Below are 7,961 nucleotides of genomic sequence, written 5' to 3'. Positions count from 1 at the left end.
AGCCTCACGAAGAGGGCATTTGATGCTTACACATCCTTATGCCATATTGCGGACCAAACATGCATCACTTGGATACATTTTGACGGAACGGCCAATACGGACTAGACCATTACCTTTATTGCTTGGCCACAGCCTCGCAAACGAGTTGGGTTAAGTTTCTGTCCCTTCGATGATGAACTACGGTCCGTGCTTGATCCCTTTAGAGTAGGGAAGGGTACGTAGGCAGCCGTAATAAGTTGCAGCATTTCCGGTCCAGCACTTTGTCGCTCATATCATCTAATTGTGAGATGATTGCGATATTATGGCCTCTCATATCATTTGGCGCGGTAGCTTGATGCAAGAGATGATTGTGGCCAAACTTGATGAGGCAAGTTGCATTCCATTCACTGGATGCTAATACTTCCTATCAAGATGTTCGACATAGGCTAAAAACCCGAGTGTCGTAATTTAGCTCAAGTGGAGTCCATTTTGATGGGAAACGACCCAAAGATCAAGACATGTATAGATCAAAATGGTCACCAGAATTTAGCCAAATTCCTTCGTTTAGGGCCTCAAAAGGTCGTTTTTGCAGTATTAAGAAAGTTTTTTATTTTCTTAATAAACCCTTTGCGGAACAAGGGTGAGTTGGAACGGTGTGGAAGCTTAAATAGCTGCATCATGCTCCACGAGCATGCTTGCAAGGGAAAATGAACGTGCATTTTCCTAGCTTTAAGTCCCGGATCGTAGCTTCATCACGGCGCATTGGGGAAGTTACGGCCTGCGGGGAACGCGCCAAAGGCGTAATTTTCCGGTCCGTCACAGATGGGGTTGAAAGCAATAGCAACAACAAAAGTGAAGTACCCACTCTAGACGTGATCAGGTAAGAAGGGGAAGCTTACAAGATGTATGGGGGTTCTGATGTAAATTTTTTTGATAATGCTTCGCTTTCTTTTGCATTGACATCGGGGTTCACTGTGTTGGCTCTATATCACGCTCGTTAGGATGGTGTGAACGGACGGTCTTGTTGCTAATCCCGGTGTTGATCAGATCTTCTGGTTGAAGGCGGTGACTGCGTTTAGACTTCTAAAATGAAGGAGCCTTCAGTCCCCAAGTGTAGATTACTTTGATTGTATCACCAAAAATACATGCCTCTGGGATTTGATCTGGAAAGGAAAGTCAGGAAGGTTTAAATCTTCCTTTGTCGTTGTTGTTCTTGTCGCGTTAAAGATGTAACAAGTACTTAAATAGATGTTGAAGCTCCTGTTGGTGTCTGGGATATTGAGCCGCAACTTGGATGCTTTCCGAACTCAGCATTGAGTAAATGAAATCGTAACCTTTCCTGACATACATGAGCTTATTGTATTATTCTTTATGCAATGCTGGGATGCTTGGAACTTCATATTGACGAAGTCTTTTGGATAACAAAGAGGTAGAGGTGAAAGAGTCATGTTGCTAGCGTGGCTCCCCAGGTGTCTTCAAGAAAAATGTTTCAGCAGCGTCTCTAGAGTTATCTCATGAATCTTTGATTATTTTCGGGGATGGAGTTCGGTGAGCAGTCCCCAATCGCACTTCTATTTAGTTACTGAAATTGTGTTCTCTGGGTAGGCTTGGGATCCGTATCGGCCTCGTAAAGTGTTGCAGGCGCCTTCCAGACGGAGTGGTGATAATATCCTTACGATATACCTTTGAAGAGTGGATGACCTTGTCAAAGTTATGGCTTTTTGGTTGACCGTCTCTTTTGAGTTGGAGATTCTTGAAAGTGGAGGGATTTCATTTAGAGCCTCAGTCCCCAAGTGTGGTTTATGTGGTTCCATCTTGTTAGAGCATAGCTCGTTCAACCTCGCATGCGTTGCTATCTCAAGCATGTTTGTCAATGTTAGTGATCAAAACTATAAGTCTTGATTTCTAACCTACATAGCTAAGTCTCGGACTAGGATAGAAAAGTATAGTTGAGCTCAAAGACTTCATGGCGATTCATCATACAACGACGAAGATCTATACAAGGAACCGTGGAACTTCATCAACAAAAAGGTATGTGGAGACTTGAACTTATCTATCACTCAAAAGTCTATCTCGTCTATCTCCTACTTCTTATGAGACAAAAGTCGTATGCTATATAGACTAGATCATACACATTTGACATTTCGAGCTGAGCATTCATTGCTTATCTTTTATCTCGAAATCGTGTGTTGGTAAAGCGTTTCGATTTGATCAAGTTTATCTTCACCTAGTGACGAAAGTCATGAAAAGTTTAAATCACTTTGAGAATTTCTCTGACGTGAATCGGTCTGTGAATAACGGCTACATAGCGTCCTCTGAGAATGTCTCAATGATTGAAATGAGAGTTTAGATTACATAACCATGTATTCCTTGAACCGGAGTTTTCGAACTTTGTTGATCAAGAGAAATCGGGAGGATTGTGGAATTGGCTTGCCAAGTCTGCGAACCCAGTCCGCAGACTCAGTCCGGGAACTGTCGGAAGTTCTCGACCGAGAATTTCTGCTGGATTTTCCAAAACTCGTTTGTGTGCTAAGTCCGCGAACTCAGTCAGCGAACTCAGTCCGCGAACTGACGGAAGTTCTCTTTCCGAGAATTTCTGATGAGTTTGGAAAACTCAACTGATTAACTTAAGTCCGCGAACTTGTTTGTGAACTTAAGAGGTTATGATCTAAAGATGTGCTCTGAACATGAAACATTAAATTACTAAGGAATGCTTTATGAAAACCGTGGCTATAATGTTCATAAGCCGATTCAATCAAATCGAATCATCTTTGTTTCAATTGGGTCTTGTGTAGTTACATAAGATCTCATAGCAATTGAACAACTCTTTAACTAGTTCATTTGAGTCAATTGAACTAGTTATGGTGAAGAAGAACAAGGTTAATATGAAATGCTCATATGGTTAACCTTTTGGGTTACTATGTTGAACCAACATACACGTACACGTTTGGGCATAGTTTTCACGAACCCAGTAAACGTCTACCCAAGTGTGTGTGACAAGCTAAGTTTTCGATCTAACGGTTGAGAAATATTAACTTGAATCTAAATCAGGTTTTCATCTAACGGTGAATAAGGATTGCTTTGTAACTAAGAAAAAACTCTGATTTGAAGGCTATATAAAGGAGACATCTAGCATTGTGCAAAACTAATCCCCACACATCTGTGTGCTACTAGTGCGCCCGGTAGAGTCGATATTCATTAACCTTTGATTTTCTTCTCTAAAATCAGGTTAACGACTTAAAGACTTCATTGGGATTGTGAAGCCAGACCGATACTACTTTATCGTAATTGTGTGATCTGATCTTGCATCTTCTATCGTACGAGTACAATCGATTGACTGACTTGAGATCGTGAGAGTTCTCCGATAGGCAAGATAAAGAAGTCACAAACATCTTCGTCTCACTGTTTGTGATTCCTTGACAATCCGCTTGTGTAGTCAGGAAGGATTATAGAGAGGTGATTGATTAATCTAGGGTGTTCTTCGGGAATATAAGACCGGATTATCAGTTGGTTCATGTTCACCTTGATTTTATATCAAAAGACGGAACAAAACCTAGGGTTTATCTGTGGGAGACATATTTATCCTTTGATATACTTTTTTGTGTGAGACAGATCTGTTTATTATCAAGTCTGTGATTTTGGGTTGCAGCAACTCTTAGTTGTGGGTGAGATCAACTAAGGGAATCAAGTGCGCAGTCTCCTGCTGGGATCAGAGGCGTAGGAGTACAGCTGTACCTTGGATCGGTGAGAGACTGATTGGGGTTCAACTATAGTCCAATCCGAAGTTAGTTTGCAGTAGTCTAGTGTCTGTAGCGGCTTAATACAGTGTGTATTCAATCTGGACTAGGTCCCGGGGTTTTTCTGCATTTGCAGTTTCCTCGTTAACAAAATTTCTAGTGTCTGTGTTATTTCTTTTCCGCATTATATTTTATATAATTGAAATAATACAGGTTGTGCGTTCGTGATCATCAATTGGAAATCCAACCTTTGGTTGTTGATTGATATTGATTGATCCTTGGACATTGGTCTTTGGTACCGTCCAAGTATTCCTTGTATTTGATAAAGACTCGCTATTGTTTTTAGCTTGAGTAAAAATCAAATCAAGAGAGAGATATTAACTCCTTGAGATACTTTTATCTAGATTGAGTCTGACTGTCTAGTTGATTCTCTAGCAAAGTATTTCGGAGTTAGTCCATACAAATTGCTAAGCGAAATATTGGGTGGTGTTGTTAGACCGTCTCCTTTTCAATTGGTATCAGAGCAGGCAAACACGGTAAACATAATAATTTTGTGTTTTTTCGTTCCATATAAATTGCCCTATGGGAAATTTCTTTGGAAAACTTGCTCCTCACATCTGTAACGCACGCCAGAATTCCTTAAAGATTGTTCAAAGATTGTTATGGTTAAAACCTCTGGGTTCTCATGATAATCTTACTTCATCTAAAAGGAGAGATTTAGATGTTAAGAAGCAATCTGAAGGAAAAATAAAAGGAAAGAAAAATTGGGAAAACGTTCAATACACTGAAGGATATGGAGCCTCACTAGATTAACTCTTGATCTCTATGAGGAATACTATCGTGATGGATCAATTGATAAAGATCTGTTTAAAGCGTTCGAAGGCGTTTTTAAAGTCTTAGAAAAACTTAATTCTATTAAGTCTAAGAATCTTTCCGGAAAGGGTGTTGGTTGTGTTAAAACTGTTAATACTGAACAACCCAGATATCGGAAATATCCTTCTTCTAGCCCGAACCAACGAAGGATAGAAAGCTCCAGCTGCCCTGACTATCATCATTATTTTGATTATACTACAAGGACTGTTCAAACCTATCAACCAGATGTGTCGCATGAGAATTCCTCTGTGCATTATGCCGCTTGGTAACAAGACTGGCTTTTCCCAATTTGTACATATCTTGATGTGGGGAAAGAAATGGCTTGAGTTGTGTACAGTTGTGCTGTTGTTTGGTTAACTTTCTATTACCTCTGTTTTCTTCCACTTTTTGTTGGTTGTTTACCACTTATGTGGAAAGGGCTAAGATTTTTCCTTAAGTCTTGTGGATCACGATTCGTGTCCAAACCAAGCCCATGAATGAGGAATATATATATGTTGGTGGTCCGCGAACCTTCTGTTTTCTCATCTTCCGTCCGCGTACGTGAACTAGGGTTTGTGCTTCTCCACCATTAAAACTTCTTTGAAGAAATCAAAAGGAAGGGTGTTTGAGATTCTCTTCAAGTAAGTAATCTCCTTTTGTGTATCTCTTTATGATGATTTCGAGAAGCATGAAAAGGAGTTCTAAAAGCTCAAAATCCTCTCGCTTGAATCCACCTTGTGATCAAAATTCTCTTAGAATTAGGTTTGTGAATGATTCTTGTGCTAGAACTTTTGATAGGATTGCTTCCAAAGGTTTTATTCTAGAAAAGAAATTGGAAACCTTTAGTGGATATGAAGAGGATTTAGCTTGCTTCAAAAAGTTCAATCTTGGGAATATCTTTAATGGCCTCGGTGAAGGTTTTGATTCTCTAACAAGGATTTTCTATGCCAACATTCATGATGTTGATTTTAAGAAGATGGAATTCAAATCCATGATAAATAGAGAAAGGTTTCTTGTTAATAGAGAGTTAATTTCAAGGGTCACCAAAATAACGTTGGGCAACGTGCGGTTACCTAGACCAAGTGATGAACGTCCTTCATATGATGATATCTCTATTGGACTTTGTGGAAAGAAGGTTGTTTGGAGTCAAGGAAAGTTTCCTACTAATGATCTTAGTATTGCTTTAATGACATTTGGAAAACTCGGTATCTCTAACCTTTGTCCCTCCACAATTGAGAATTCTTGGTGGAGTTATGAGTTTGAGGAATTGGTCTTCTTCCTTGCATCCGACAATACAGATCTTGATATTTGTGGCTTTATCATCTTTCAAATGATGACGATGACTTCTCAGATCAAGATGTTAGGCTATCCTTGTTTGATTAGCCAAATTTTCCGTGATCGTGGACTTGATTTTATTGGAAATTCTCTTGGGGTTCCCAAACTTGTTCGTCCATGTACTTTTCGGCGTATAAGGGAAAATGTTCGCAAGCGACAAAGAGGTACTTCTCTTGATGTTGAAGACCCTACCACCTTGAGGCTTATTCAAAAAGTTTACAAGGGTGTGTGCAAGGTAAATGCAAGAGTAAAGTGCTTAAAAGATCAAGTGTCGTTAATTGGAACCAAGTGTCCCGAGCTCAAGGAAGAGTTGGATTCAATTCAAGCTACTTGGAAATTGTCCGATGATGAAGGTGATGAGTAATGCATCTTCTTATTTGCCTAGTATGTCTTCTTTTTGGATTAGTTGGAAGAATAACTAGTACTTTGAATATCGATGATTGTGACTACACATAGCTATTTTTGTTTTCATCTTCTTATATTATTTTTTAGGTTTATTGGTATTAAATTCTAAAAATATTTGGAGGATTATGTTTATTGCAGTATTTTAATGGTTTGTGATATTGCAATATTTTTATGTGATATGTATTGTTTACGTCCGTGAACTTGAAGGTCCCAGATTGCAGTCAAAAGTAAAGTCGTTCATGAATCGGTATTCGTATTGATGAAAGGACGAATGGACTTTTGACATTTATAAAATTTATGCCTATGCAGTCATGTATTTGATGGAAAATAGGATAAAATCTTTTGTTCCACAAGGATAAAGTCTATTATGTCGTTATGATGGAAAATAGAATAGATCCTTGTATGATATCCACGATATTGATCTTCATTGATCCATTTTATTATGTTTTACCGTGAAGGCTCCATTGTGTGTCTTATATTGAGCACCTTACAACTAAGTCGATTTACCTTGGCTTTGTTGTTCCATAAGATGCTATATGTCGAGCATTAGGAACTAAATTAATCAACTAGTTTGGTTATTTAGGTAGTACTCCATAAGTCTTCTTTCTTATGTTGAGTACATGTACGGTTAAGGTTGTCATATTCTATGATGAACTTAGTCAGGGTTCCATAAGTTCTCTTATGTTGAGCCCAAAATAATTAAATTGATTACTTCGGTGATTAGTTTGGTTGTTTGTATTCCAATTAGATTAATTATAGGTTCTCTTGTAATTAATCTAGTTGATTTTTCATATATTCCACAAGTTCTTGTGTTGAGTATATGAAAGGCTACCTATCATGTTCTTTGGTTAATGTAGTCATATATTCCGTAAGGTTTTTCTTATGTTGATTATTTGAACGGTTAAGTTAGTCATCTCCGTGTGATTGACTTAGTCGTAGCTCCGTGAGTTTACTTATGTTGAGCACTTTCAATTAAATTGATCACTTTTGTGGTTTGATTTAGTAGCGTACTCCAATTGAATTAATCATGGGTTTACTTGTGGTTAATTTGGTTGAGCTTTGGATATAGAAAATCATTCCTATGGTTTTTGGTATCCAATAAAAAATCCTGCTTTTCTTTCGAAATTAAGGTCGCTCTTGTTGTTCTCTCGGGAATGACATCAAATGGGGGAGAGTTCTTTTGAACTTGTGCTTAATGGTAATATCTTGCAGGGAGTGCGGCTGTGGAATTTTATAGGGTTATCTTGTATCTTAAAACTCCTTGATGAATGTTGTTAGCTTCGGCTATTAGATTGCATCTAAATTAAGTTGGTATGTATTTTTCTTTTGTTCATGAAATGTGTCTTGTGGAAATTTCATTATGATCCCATTCTTATACCTTTGCCAATTTTATTGAAAAAAAGGGGGAGAAATATTGTAGTTCACACTACAAATACATATGGTTTTCAGATCATTGTGTAAGGGGGAGTGGTTTCCATGATCGAGATGGAGTATTGACTAAGGGGGGGTGATACATATCACCGTAGTATTATTGTTAAAGTCGTGATACAATTGGACTTTGATGTTATATAATAATACTATGACACTGTATAATAATGATCGTGAATCTCGATTTATCTCATTGTTATAGCTACGGATCTTCAACAACGATGG

The sequence above is a fragment of the Papaver somniferum genome, chromosome 7 (genome assembly GCF_003573695.1).
Source record: "Papaver somniferum cultivar HN1 chromosome 7, ASM357369v1, whole genome shotgun sequence".
Classification (NCBI taxonomy): Eukaryota; Viridiplantae; Streptophyta; class Magnoliopsida; order Ranunculales; family Papaveraceae; genus Papaver; species Papaver somniferum.
Note: the sequence above shows the minus strand (reverse complement) of the source record.